Consider the following 15,504-nt stretch of genomic DNA (forward strand, 5'->3'; position numbering starts at 1 on the left):
TTTGTAAATAAATTGCATAATACAGAATACTCAATAGTGAGGTAAAACTGCTCAATTCAGAAATCTAATAACCTAATCGTAGCAGGGAATATCTTGACACATCGTTCCCATCCCCTAATACTGTATTTCTATTCTCACCTCTGGCAGGTACTCGGATAGTGTTTTAGCTCCAACCCCAGAGCGTAAATCATCTTACCCCAAACCTAATTTTCGTCTTCTTTCCTCCTTTGTTTATTTAATCGAATAGCACTTTTTGCAGAGCACGTTAAAACAATACTTCAACTCTTACTATGTTCCTTCTTCCTCTCTGCCAGATCTGTTTCTTTCGTTCTGATCTCTGTTTCCGGAACTGTTCTATATTATGTGGCTGTTTTCTTTTTCTTTCTTGTTCATCCCTCAAGATCACTTTTTTTAATTGTCCGACTCGTTGGCTAAATGGTCAGCGGACTGATCTTCGGTTCAGAGGGTCCCGGGTTCGATTCCCGGCCGGGTTGGGGATTTTAACGTTCATTCGTTAATTCCATTGGCCCGGGGGCTGGGTATTTTTGCTGTCTCCAACATCCCTGCAACTCACACACCACCCATAACACTATCCTTCACCACAATAACACGCAGTTCGCTACACATGGCAGATGCCGCCCACCCTCATCGGAGGGTCTGCCTTACAAGGGCTGCACTCGGCTAGAAATAGCCACACGAAATTATTACTTTTTGAATTTTGTCTCTAAATAACTTCCTATTATGCGTATCCTTAATGTCAATGTTTGATTCTTTGAGGTCATTAATGCCTGTGTAAAACATGCTGGTTGTACTTGAAGCTTTATGACTTTATTAAAAATTAGGTGTGTGAGTCTGCCATTGTTCATTCTGTTCAAATGTCCGAGAAACGATAATTTTCTTTTACGTATGGTGTGTACTATATTCTCCACATGTACATCGAATTCTTTAGTAGATCGTTGTCGGATATATTCTTCTACCGTTGCCCTTGGGCCAAGAATGCTTCTAACCAGTCTTCTTTCTGCGTTCAGACTTTTGTTTATTTCACCTCTCCGCATTAGTTTTAGTTTTTGGCTCCGTACTCAGCACGTGAGCCTGCCGTTATCATCACAACTGTACAACTCGCACCTTACACAGGAAAAACCGTATGGGGACCTCCCCATGGCTTTTCTTCGATAACGCAACATTGGTAACCGCGCGGCACGGTGTTTTATTGCAGTAAGATGGTGGAGGTGCTGCATCACCCAGTGACGTCATACTGAGGTAGGTTCATTGGTCCTTCATCACTACGATGAGATATTAAACACCGTAGTTTTTGTAACGCTCACCGGCCCACGTGCGGTTTCGATAATGTGCACGTATTCTACGTCTAACAGAAATTTGGTTCTTCTCCCATCTGGTAAAGTGGAACATTCAAAATGACATGAGGACAGCCTAAACAGAGTAAAAAACTATCTGTAGACAGTAAGTGAAGCTATACGATTATTATCATCATCATCATCATCATCATCATCATCATTGGCATAGCCTATTGCTTCGTAGACTGAAATTTGAGCGATTGTTAATATAAAGCCTTCACAGAACTGGGATGAATAGATGAACATTGTGTTATGATTTGTGTGAAAGATAAGTTCAGGTGTAGGCTAGGTGTGATTAATCTCTGGGAAATATCCTTATGAAAATAGTAGCGTCATAAACGATAGTCACAGTCACTAGTGTCTCACGAAGGCGACCATAGTTTGAATCCCACTCATATCTTGGAGCTTTTATTTCAATAGCCACATCCTTGTAAACGAATTTCCACGAGTAGCTCAGACGGTTGAGGAGCTGTTGTTTTTGACACCAGCTTGCCAGATTTGATCCTGGCTGAGTCCGGTGGTATTTAAAGGTGCTCAATTACGTCAGCTTCGTGTCCGTAAAATTAATGGCGTGCAAAACAACTCATTCGGGAATAAATTTGGGCAACTCGGCGTCTCCGAAAACCGTAAAAGTAGAACATTATTGATTTCAACAAAAATTTGGAGGGTCGGTGATATGACAAAGATATCAACAGTCAGTTTCCTCGTCTGATTATTGCCCAGCCTATTGTTCTCAGTTATCAAGATGTATTTTCTAACGATCTTAACATACGCATTAGGGTGAAAATTTTGGATTCATCCCTCTCATTAATGTCTCTTTAAATTAACTGAAAAAAACTGCCCCATGAATTTGATTGTGAGCTAAAAATACAATCACTCAACCTTCACTATTGGATTCCCTTTTGATGTGGAGAGTATTGGTTCTCCTCTTCCATTTTATCTCGTTGGGTATTGGATGCAGAAGTGAAAGAGAAAGATGTCAATATTATCAATATTTCTTTCTTGAACTGGAAAACTTTGACTTGAAACTTTGCAAAAAGAAAAGTAATAAACTTACATATTGTATGGCCTCCGCTTCCTTTGAATTCTACTCGTACCAAGCGAGTTGGCTGTGGGCTTGCATTCGGAAGATCGTAGGTTTGAATCTCACCATCAGCAACACTGAAGAGTTCTTCCCGTGGTTTTCCAATTTCACACTTGAATGCTGGAGCTGAACTTTAATTTAGTCCTTGGCCGCTTCCTTCATTGCACTAGCCCTTTCTTACCCTGTCGTCGCCGAAGACTTACCTGAGTTAGGGCAACGTTAAACCTCTAGCCAAAAAAGAACAACAAATCTTCCAATTTGACCCCTCTAGATCGACTTGTGCTACTATTCTGATGATAAAGCATGTTCTTCCTCAGTTCACACGACAACGGACAATATTAGTTTCTAGTAGTGAAATTAAGAGGTTCTCGCGATCAAGTTGGAAGTTTTGAGTGTTGGAATTTTGCCAGAGGGTCAAATTGTGTGCACCGTTGTTTTATTAGAAGCGATGTTCAGCTGCGGATATTTTCACCTTCAAATATACATCGATCCTGACCAGAAATGTATCCAATATTGGTCGTTCATGAATTATGTCAACAACCTCTCAGTCACATTTACCAACTAAGAATATGTATTTTATTTATTTATTTTATTATTTACTTGTTATTTATTAATCGAGGATTGTGGCGACGTTTTGTAAATTCTCAGAGGCTTGCAGACTGAACGGTGAAAGGCATAACAGTCTATAATGATGAAGTATGTATGTATGTATTAATTTATTTAAAGACACTCAGAATGCATTACTTGTAAGCCCTTTCCTACTGCAGAGCAGTGTCTAATAAAACTTCCTATGTCGTGCCGGGTTTGCACTCCAAAGGCTGTTAAGTTGGAATTAGCAGCATTACTGACATGTGGGCAGTCTCTTTGCACTAGACTGCCATTAATAATTTAACAAAATGTGTAAAAATTTTAATTTCTGATTTTTTATAACTTTAAGGATGCTTTAAAGCCCGCTAATAACGAAGTCATCGCTTTTTGAAACATATTCCCACTGGGTGATGTAATACGTACTCACGATCTATTGGTTTTAATCCTGTTTTTACACGAAACTAATTTTTGACGGTTTTCGGAGTTTAATTCCTCCTTTCCAAACCCTCCGCGCGAAATGCACCCAGAGATGTTAGAGATTTTTTTTCGCTCCCTTGGAAATATCAGATTTTCTTTCACCCTTTAAGTTTATACGGAGTTTGGAAGTGTCTCATTTTCATACCTATCGATCTCTTCTGAGGTTAAGTGCTGTGAGTTCATTGTGTCTCCTGGAATGGGCTGGATCAAATTTCTTTGTTTCAGTTTTCTCATCTCTCGTTTTTGACTATTTGACTTCGGCGATGTAAAGGTACCCGAGATATGAGAGTTACTAGTAACATTATTCCTTATACAGTTCCTGTAATGAATGGTGTATCGTCGTTTTGGTCAGAGGATGCATTTCAATGCATTTTAGTGGGAATGGCAGACTAGTACATAACTACAACTTTTGACTAGGTGAGCAGAGATTTTATGGCTTCATTTTTTCTCTCCTTCAGTTCAAATCGAATCGAATCGAATCGAATTGAATCGAACCGAACCGAATCAAATCAAATCAAATCAAATCAAATCAAATCAAATCAAATCAAATCAAATCAAATCAAATCAAATCAAATCAAATCAAATCAAATCAAATCAAATCAAATCAAATCAAATCAAATCAAATCAAATCAAGTCAAGTCAAGTCAAGTCAAGTCAAGTCAAGTCAAGTCAAGTCAAGTCAAGTCAAATGAAATGAAATGAAATGAAATGAAATGAAATCAAAATCGCTTTATTTTCAAATGAGGTGTCTTCCTCGGTGGCAAATGATACACAAAAATACATTGTTATCAAGCACTAAAATTTAAATTAAGAAGAGAAGGAGACATTTGCCTAAAATGCAGTATTATACAGTTTACACTAACAATTGTTCTATTAAACACACAGCTTGTCCTTGATAAATTTATATTATTTACAACATTCTACTCATAATATCTCCTGTACTTACACACATAATCAACTCATATACAGTATGTGGAATTACTTCAAGTAATACTATACAACTGCTATACGATTTAAATTTACATTGAATATTTTACATATTGTGGTACCTAACATGGTAGAGTCCGTGATCTTAATTAAGGTACATCCTCCGAACACTGATGTGAAGATGGGAAACCATGGAAAACCATCTTCAGAGCTGTTGCCAACGGTGCGATAGGAACCCAACTTCTCCCCAATGCACTTTTTCAGCTACTCGAGCCAATACACACAGCCAACTAGCTCGGTTGGCAGGGAGAAAAGCAACGGGAAACTAATTCACTCCTCATTTCCTTAGTGCACCTCTTCAGTAACGCCTAGGTTACCTATGAAAGCTGATGGTGTATTAGGTGAGGACACGCCTAATCTTCTTGTTGAGGACATAATGATTTCCACTGTTACATCCCCTTACTCAACACATATCCCAAGACTTACGTTAGTATAGGTATTATCTCATGCCTCATTCTTTATCCGCTAGCATAACCAGTTGCCAGTATGTCCCAAAGAAAATAATGAATATTCATTACACATTTTAGTGAAGGTATTGAATGCATAAACCATCCAATTCCTTGTAAATCTATTTGTCTGTTTATTTTATTGTCCAATAGTGTGATTATTTTATTTCTATTATTTGCATGAGGAGAATAATAACGGTTTTGTTGTTGAAATGACCGAACAAAAGCAAGAATCGGGACAGCCAATAAAAGAATAAAGAGAAACAATACCGCGTAAACACAATAGGAGACAAATACGATGGTACTGATATACTTTTCACTGTGACAAGCTAAGTGCATGATATGAAAAGGAACTATTGTTAGTGTAATTGTGATATATCACTAATTCCCGACAACAGCCACTCGATTCAGAATTTGATAGCATTACAGTACATTAACTAATACTGTATGATATAATTAAATACGAAAACAATATATTTATATATCAGACTGTTTACACAATGAAGGATTCATATATTTCAAAACGTACATATTAATAATACACTGAAATTCATTTTCACTCTCCTATACTATGAAGAGTGAAAAGGGGAATACTGCTGAACTAATGACAAAGAACCAGTGATAAATATTTCCCGTTGTTATCAATATACTTTCTGATAGACATGCTCAAAGTTAAAGGAAGTTGTCGTTCGTAAATAGTAAAAAAAGTGGAAGGAACTAGGAACAGGCATATAAATACGAACCCCATGGTGCAACAGCCCCGAAGGACTGTGGCCTACCAGGCGACCGCAGCTCAGCTCGAAGGCCTGAAGATTACGAGGTGTCGTGTGGTCACCACAACGGATCCTCAGGGCCGTTATACTTGGCTTTCTAAACCGGGAGAACAGGCAAATCCTGGAAGTAAAATGTCATTGTGAGAGCTAGGAAGTTCGTACCGAACTGTTGTGTTAAATGTATGTACATCCCGGTGTATTCATATAATATCTTCAGCTCTTGCTTAAATGTACTCGACGTTTAGCACATGTTTTTAATTTTTGATATGAAGTATATTTCTCAGTGGTACACAAGTATTCCTTTATTTATTATAATGAAACGAGCATGTAATGGAACAAGGTTTACTTGGAGGTAGATCTAACAGTTAGCAAAACTAAACTCAGTGTCTCAATAATAGTTTGAATCATGCACTGATGACATTAGCAATGAAGGTATTAGCTTTCATTCGGGATATGATGAGAATGAACTCCAGCGTCAGTAGCACTAAAGACAGTCTTCCATGGTTTCCTTTTCTCATGCTAGGCAAACTAGGCTGTATCTTAGTTAATCGACCAATATAAAATTATTTTGGTTAAAGTTGGTGTAAGGATATAATCCTCGCTTTCCCACCTATGATTAAGAATGCGTCAATTAATTTAAAACTTTAATTCAATCTAAAATCAATTGGCTCATTATCAATGTTGCTACTAATGTTTAGATATGTCTGAGTTCCTATGATTTCAGCAAGAAATAGGAAAATTCATTCGTCTTTCTAGAAATGTTTACGAGTCGTTTTCGTTATTAACATTCATTCACAGCACTAGATAACTATATTTTGCACATATGAAGGCTTTAAGATGATACTACAGCTTGAAAAATACCCTTTTGTTACCTGAGAACGCAATAATAAACTAGATCTTATAATAGAAATAAATCAAGAGAAGTAAAATCTCGTTTCGCACTTGAATACCGGATGACAGTTGTACCCTTCATTACACTTTAATTTATGCGATGCAGGATACGGCTGGATCCGACCGACTCCTCAGATGAATGGTCAGCGTTGTGGTGTCCTTCGGTTCAGAGACACCGGGTTCAATTCTCGGATGGGCCGGGGATTCTAACCTCGTTTGGTTAATTCTCCTAGCTCGGGCGCAGGGTGTTTGCGATCGTCTTAATAAACATTTTCGTTTACACACAACGTGTCACACTACAACCATCATAAAATCACGCAATAATGAATAATCCAGGTTTGGATTGGAAAGGGTATAATTCAAGGTATACTTCAAATTGTTGCTGGCCCTAAATAATGGGGAAAATGTCCGGGAAAGATCAAAAAGAAGAAAAGTAGGATGGACTCGTCATTACGGGAAATATGTCAGGAATCTGCCACTACCTTTATAGTCCTGGACTGTTCTTATTCTGGTGTCATTAAAACCTAAAAAAATATAAGATTATCTTTGACCTTGCATTTTTTACTCAAGTTAATATTTTTACCGTTTGTCTCCTTAGTGGTGCATACACTTAGACATAAGTAATAAGAGTTGTTGACGACTGAATTGTATGTCTGAATATTCTTTAAAATATTGTTATGTTTGGAAATTATTCCCCCTTTAAAATCTCACCATATTTAACGTGATTTTGGAACAATATGCACAAAATTAAAACTGCAGTAATAAGAACTGAGGGGTATGAACGGAAAGGGATCCTTCCCATCAAGAAGTCCCTTCCTCCTCTTCACTTAAATATTTATAGAGAAGAAACGGTGAAGAAAATGAAGGAGAAATTTGTAAAATGAGTTACAGTTCAAGAATTAAAAACAAAACTCGGAGATTCGCCGATGGCATTTATCCAGAATATTCTGTATATGATGACGGAATTAAAAATATTTCATAATTTTATATTTAATTTCACCGAGCTCGATAGCTGCAATCGCTTAAGTGCGGCCAGTATCCAGCATTCGGGAGATCGTGGGTTCGAGCCCCACTGTCGGCAGTCCTGAAGATGGTCTTCCGTGGTTTCCCATTTTCACACCAGACAAATGCTGGGGCTGTACCTTAATTAAGGCCACGGCCGCTTCCTTCCCATTCCTAGGCCTCTCCCATCCCATCGTCGCCATAAGACCTATCTATATATATATATTTAATTTCACGTTATTCAAAACGCATATGTTAACATACACTTATAATACGGTATAAGTTACATCATGCAAATTGGCACCAGTGAGGAATCCTTACTGATGGACATCCCTGTAGTAATGTTCTTACTTATAATTATTTGAAATAAGAAAATGCTGTTATTTTTATTATCACACACCTCAAAAATGTTTTCCACCCCCTGGAGTTTCGGATTTCTAGGTTTCTGATGACCCCAGGGTATGTATGGGATGCAAATACGCACTTTATGCCAAACATAGAACGCTTGATGAAAAGGGAAAGCAACGGCAGGTGCAACACAAACACTATTCTACGGCAACGTGCATCCGCCTGTTGAACATGGGAGTCTGATTCTGCCTTTCGGTATGGTTTTACTCCGTTCCATGCAGTGAAACATGATGAGACCCGCCGTGGCACGCTGGGCATGCTATGACGAGGTGGTTGAGGCTGTCCTGGTCGAACCTGCCCCTATCTTGGACAATAACCCTTCGGAGATCGCCCATTTTGAGAGGTGCATTCGTTCGTCGTCGCACTGCCTGTTTCAGCATAACACACAGGTTCAATTGGATCATGTCCGGAGACACCGCAGGAGAGTCCATCCGATGGATGTATGTCTCTCTGAGGAAGAGGTTCACAAGACTAGAGTTGTTCGAGCATGCGTTGTCAACTTTCAGAACGAATCTGTCGCCGAAATGTTATTGGCATGATCAGTGTGCCCGAGTACTCTATTCTGGTATTGTATACCGGTCATATTGCTCTTTACGACGATGAGTGGCGTTCGACGTCCATACATAATGCCACCCCAAAACAACTCTTAGAGCGAACATTTTTCACGAATACAAAAAATACGGGTGGCGGTACAAGACCTTTCTTGAGGTGTGTAATATGTAACTGCGTATCTGCCTGGAGGTCATGATCGTTAAGGCGTTGAAGTCTAAACGGTCTGACACCGTGGTTAGCCGGTTAGAGTCCCGTTGGTCGAAAAAACGTTCACCATCAGAATGTTGGCCGACTTTAGGGGAGATGGTGGTATACAAAGGTGGTATGCCAAAAGCTTGGATTGTTGATGGTGATTCGTCCGACGGATGGCGACATCAAGCCTTGAGCAGACACCTTGGTGCTATTCGACGGAATTAGGCTATGTGCAGGCACTAGTTTTACATCTCCCTTCCTTCTAACATATCGCGTCATTCATTTTTTTGCTATTTTGCTTTACGTCACACCGACACAAATAGGTCTTATGGCGACGATGGGATAGGCCTAGGAATGGGAAGGAAGCGACCGTGGCCTTAATTAAGGTACAGCCCCAGCATTTGCCTGGTGTAAAAATGGGAAACCACAAACCATCTTCAGGGCTGCCGACAGTGGGATTCGAATCCACTATCTCCCGGATGTAAGCTCACAGCTGTGAACTCCTAATCGCACGGCCCGATGTCATTCATTTTATCTCATTAACTTCTCTGATGAGGTTGACGTCGGGAAGGGCATCTGGTCATAAAAAACTCGCTACGAAGATTCATCTCACTTCATACCCGCACCCGTGGAGGAATGGAACAAGGGTTGGGCATACAAGTTGATGAATTGCATTCTGTAGGAGTTTCTTGCCAATGATATGGAGTTATTGTATTTGTAGTCCGTCAAATGTCACGAACCTCAGCCTCAGCGAACCCATATTCTAGGAAACAACGACAAGGGCTTTCAGCGCTGCTGAAATCAGATATGTTTATTGTGTTTGTCAATCTTTGATTTATTCTAAGCGTAATCCTTAATTGCAACAATACACAAGTTTGCTGAAAAATTATTCCTTTCAAAATTCTTTAAAATGATCGTCACTTAAATTTAATAGCAAACACGTTGGGAAAATTGTTTTAACTGTGTAGGCAGAATAGAATTTAGTGAAAATATAAGAGTTAATAGGTAATGTTATCCTTAGCAATGAGTTCGTAATGTTCCTCTCATATCAATTTCTCTTTAATCTACAGTACAATCTTTATGAAATTGTTTACTTCAGTGCACACATCTACTCATTGTTTTTAATAAAATAGGAAGTGTTATTCATGTCACACGAGATACAAGCACTCTATTGCGTTTCATGAATCACATAGGCAGAGAAAGAGCGACACAAGTTTAACATATAAATAATAACTTCTATCTCCTACCTTTCCGTCCCAACGAGGTTGTGCTTTTTATATAATTAAATAACCTGAATATATATTCAGTCCCGTCAAGAGTATCCTGTCTACAAAATTAAACAAGACGAAACAAACATTGTGACTAGATAATAAGAGAAAAATATTTCTCACTACGTATGTTTGTTAATTTCATTATATTCAATTATTATATCTGTTACCTGCTTCAACATTAATGCATTATACATAATACATTACGTTATTAGTGTAATTATTGTATTACTATCTAATAACCTAACCGTCTAGTTATTGTTCACTGCTCAGGAGTTCACAGCATTTGAGTATGAATCAGTGGAAATGGGAACAAACGGCGTGTGACGTATCTTCCACCTGTTAATTCCATTTTCTCTCGTTGTTATCCGACTTACAGGTATCTCGGTAAACTTCTTTTGTTCTGAGCGAGTTGGCCGTGCGGCTAAGATTACGTAGCTATGTGCTTGCATTGGGCAGCCCTGAATAAGTTTTCTTGTGGTTTACCATTTTCACATCAAGCAAAAGCTGGGGCTGTACCTTTAATTAAGGCTACGGTTTTCTACCATTCCATTTCTAGCTCTATCCCATCCTTGGGTCGCCAAAAACTTTCGATTTGTTAGTACGGCGTTAAACCACAAGAAGAAACTTTTGTTATCAACTTATGTGGCTTAGAATATTTCATCTCACCTTTCAAGTCACTTAACGTTCTTTAACCCATACATGTTTTAGAAGACATAAATCTTTCCTCTTTGATTAATGAAATTATGTATTGAAAAGGTACTGTCACTATTCTTGCTTTCTAGATTGCCAAGTCTCTGAAATGAAGATAGCCGAACGTTCTATTCGAATATTGATATATGCTCATTGGAAAACCAACGTTCATAATGTCCTTCCATTGCATTCTAAAGTAACGAATGTTTACAAGAGTTGCGTGGTAAATAATTAACTACGGTGAAAATATCCTTTGTACAGCACATCCTCTAAGAATATAATACAGCTATTCATATAGGCTAACTGTACTGAAAACATTTGTATATTACATATTAGTTTATTCGTTTTTATTCATTTTCTTGCGTGAAAATCTACCCAGCTCTTTAAAGTAAATATTAGTGAATACCCCATATTTCCTCTGAAGACGTTATCCCTTTTTTGAAATTGTGTTGCTTTGCTTAAAATTATGACTACTCAGAAAATAAAATGTTATGAGAACAACAAATATATTATGGACCTTTTGAAAAGAGATGGAATACTTAACTGAAAATGAAAACCTACAAACTGTTTTCCAGTCATTGACCGGGTCAGGGATGTAATGAATGAAGCAGATATAGGCTGTTAGTACGATGGGGTCGCCTCTCCCAAAGTGATTTATTAATGAATGATAGATGCTATGAAATGAGAATGGAGAGTGTTGCTGGAATGAAAGATGACAGGGAAAACCGGAGTACCCGGAGAAAAATCTGTCCCGCCTCCGCTTTGTCCAGCACAAATCTCACATGGAGTGACCGGGATTTGAACCACGGTATTCAGCGGTGAGAGGCCGATGCGCTGCCGTCTGAGCCACGGAGGCTCCCGAATACTTAACTAACTGATAATATTTCTTCCAGTCTGTGAGTATTTATCAATACATACAATATTCTAGCGTATGCCCCTTGGCACAGGCAAGAGCAAAATTTATCTTCCATTGAAGTCTCAGCTTTATTTGTGGTTGTGACAGTATGGAAAGTGCTGAGTTATTAATGAGTGATGCTACGTAATTTCACTTAGACTATGAATAGTGTGTCTTGTTGCTCATAGAGTCAGTTGAGTTTCAATGGTGTTTTCTGGCCCAGTAAGGAAAGTAATGGTAAATTACCCTTACTCAATTTCGCTCAGTACACATTATTACACCATCATCGGTTTTGGCGGTTTCCTTGAAACTACATAAACTTTGGTGGTCCTATTGATCCAACCAGCCCCTGGTTTGATAAAATATCTGACAATCGGTTAGAGATAGTTGTTACATATGATGACGTCATTGTTTCCACTTACTTTTCTTTCCGTATGAAATCTTCCTAGACAGCCAGTTATTGAAATTGTTATCTCAGGAGTAGGTTTAGTTATTGGTTCACAACTAGTTGTATCTCACTTTGACTCATTGATCATCACTGAACGAACGAATCCATGTAACAGGAGCAAAGCTTGTTACTAGAAACTAGATCAGTTGTAAAAGAAATAAACAAACATTGTTCACTTGCACAGTCGGTACTGGATCATTGATTTCAAAACGCAGTAATGAAAAGGAAGTAGTAAGTAAGGTATTTCCATTACTCCCGAATTCAAAATTAAACACTTATATTATAGGAAGTTTACTATGCCAAAACTTATTAAAATACATAAGCCCAGCATTGAAATATCACACGCCATGAATGTGACATATTTTATTTGAGTCAAAAATATGACCTTAATGGATAAAAAGTTATGGTATGGAGATTAATAACTAATTTAACCTAAGAAACTAATTTATGTACCTGGTCAGAATTATTCAGATGGCAGAACAGCCCAAGTTGGCGTGTTCGATCGCGGATCAGTCCGGTGCATTTGAATGTGTCCAGATACGCCAACCTCGTAAGAGTAGACTTAAAGGCACGTGAAAGAACTATTTCGGGACAAAATTCCATCTCCGGAAACCTTCAAAGTAGGCAGGGGGACGTGACAACATTAAAATTATTTTAAATTTATATAGTTTGGAAATTAAATAATAAACTTGAAGTACACATACTGTACATATACAGTATGACCTCTGGATTAAGTGAACCATGTGGAATTGTCGTGAGCCGTCCTTCGTAATATAATACGTCTGTTTTCAAGAAATAAATTGCTAAATGTTCATTTATATATTTTGCTTCTGGTTTAACGTCGCACTAACACGTTGAGGGTGATGAAAGGGAAACAGATAAAACTGAGAAAGATTTAGAGCCATGCTTTAATTATTGTATAGCCCTAGCATTAGCGTATTGTAAAAATTGACAACCGTGGAAAACCATCTTTAGGGCTATCGACTATGGAATTCGAATCCACCATCTCCCGAATGCAAGCTGACAGCTGCTCAACCCTAACTGCTCGGCGAACGTACTGTATAGAGAATACAATTTTTATTATTATAGCAATTATTCCTTGCACTATTTACACATTCATCGGTGACACAGTGTGACAGTGTGGATTTAAAGAGGCAAGTGCTGCATTTAAATACACATTTCTTGGTGTAAATAACGTGTTATGACCTTTAACGTACACATTTTCTTTCCCAGAATGTTATCGAGAATTACGTATTTCTGTGAAGTAAAAAGCTTCATTTTACCATAACTCCTTAAAACCCCACCTTCCTTACCTGCAGTAAATACAATTTTAGGTTATATTCTAATGTGAAACACTGTATTAACCTTTAATTCCTTCCACGATAATTTATCAGTTAAGTAAATAACCGTTAGGCCTATAGCTCATCCATGAATTGAAAGAGAACACATTAATGTTCTGTTTTTCACTTGTTAATCCAACGCCATACGAGTTTAAATTACTCGCTAATGTTAGAATATTTATATTGTGTTATACAGTGGCAGAACTCTTATGGACAATCGCTGAAGGCTAATCTCACGTTTGAACATCGAATGCGCGAGTGAATTTAGCGCTCAATTTTTATCTGCTCTTGATTACGTTCAGTGTGTTCTATAAATAGCAATATGCAGGTAGTCCTTTTGTAAACACTGTAGGTAGGATATAGAACTTGTCAGATGCAATGCCCATGAATTAACTTTAAAAAGAAAAATAATTTTACACTGGACTAATAGAAATGCTCTATTCATTGTTTTAGGTAAAAGGACAAAATAGAATTGTAGTATATATAAACCTGACTCTCACCGTAAATAAAACAATATGAACCAGAAAGAGTATTCAGGTATACTTCATATCGTTAAAAGTTGAGAAAAGCGAAAACCGTTCGTGAACTATAAGCAGGAACTACCTCATTTATCTTTATCTGAATCGTCAGAGTAACGAACTGTCCGGCTCCATGGCTAAATGGTTAGCGTGTTGGCCTTTGGTCACAGGGGTCCCGGGTTCTTTTCCTGGCAGGGTCGTGAATTTTAACCATAATTGCTTAATTTATATGGCATGGGGGCTGGGTGTATGTGTCGTCTTCATCATCATTTCATCCGCATCAAGACGCGTAGGTCGCCTACGGGAGTCAAATCAAAAGACCTGCATCTGGCGAGCCGAACTTGTCCTCGGACACTCCCGGCACTAAAAGCCATACGCCATTTTCATTTCACAGTAACGAACTAACTGGTTGTTATAGTGATAGTTTTTTATTATGCCGCAAGACCGCATGATTATTAACCCCTAATCATTGGGAAGATAGTGAAGTTGATTAACGAAATCTGAAGGAAAGTCATTCGAAGAATAAACAAAAAGGAATCATTAGAGAGGGAGGAGGATTGGATGCTTTAATATCTCCGGGTCAGAAGAAAAAGATAAAGGCCTACAAGGTCTTAAGATCCTAAAACTTACCAACATCATAATTACACTTACTGACTGTTGTTGTCATTTGAGGTGTGCCGTGCCCTTTCTGCTGTTATTTTCTGTGTTATTGGTGGTCGTGATTATTGACTTAAGAGGACGTACGCCCCCAAATTTGGTAAAATTCCTCTGTTAACAATATTCAGAGGGAAAAAAAAAGAATGGGTCCATCACTTCAAAAAATTGGAGGTATGGGCCAAAGAACATCAAGGTCCACAAAGGGCGTAAAAATGAACAACTCTCTAAGCCTCAAAAACCGTACACCATCGGGGTTCGGAAAAGAATTAACCATGAAAGGTCGGATAGGTTAGATTAAAGTGATGAGTCTAGCACAAGTAAGTGGAAGCAGTGCCAGGACTCAGTTAAGGGTCCCGTAGTCACAAACCGACGTTCCCAAGTGAAGAGCTCATGGGGTCCATTTTACTCGTCTCTTACGACAGGCAGGGAATACTGTAGATGTTATTCGATCTCAGAGCACCGAGAACCAAAGGCCATGACGTGACCACTCAGCCATGGAGCCAAATGTGATAGTAATGATGATGATGATGAATCTTCTTAAAGAAGTTTTGTAAGTATGACAGTAAGAAAACAGGATGAATGATTCATTTGTGGAGATGGGAGTTGGGAAACGTGAATCTTCAGTCTCCCAGACAGCATTGTCAGGAGCTCCAAAGATGTATGCAACCGGAAATGTAGCTTTCTTACAGGCGTAGATAGTCGTGTCGTTGAAACGCTAAAGTGGTTTCATTATGGATAAACGCATGAAGGTTGATCATAGCACTGCAATTTCCGTGATTAATATAAATGTTGTCGAGAAAAGTCGTTCACATAAGCTCATGATACACTTTTTCCTTTGACGAAATAAGTACTCGTACATATCCAAAGTGTACCAGGTGTTATAACAGCCATCTGTATGTATTTTCCGGAAATTGAAAACAAATGTTATGA

General features: G+C 38.4%; 1 protein-coding gene across 1 annotated transcript in view; it reads left to right on the top strand.

Annotated features, from left to right (window-relative positions):
* The window catches only part of LOC136857885 (neurotrimin), a 749,463-nt gene that overhangs the window by 155 nt on the left and 733,804 nt on the right, over positions 1 to 15,504 (top strand). The window lies entirely within an intron of this gene.

This window comes from Anabrus simplex, chromosome 1 (assembly GCF_040414725.1).
Source record: "Anabrus simplex isolate iqAnaSimp1 chromosome 1, ASM4041472v1, whole genome shotgun sequence".
Lineage (NCBI taxonomy): Eukaryota > Metazoa > Arthropoda > Insecta > Orthoptera > Tettigoniidae > Anabrus > Anabrus simplex.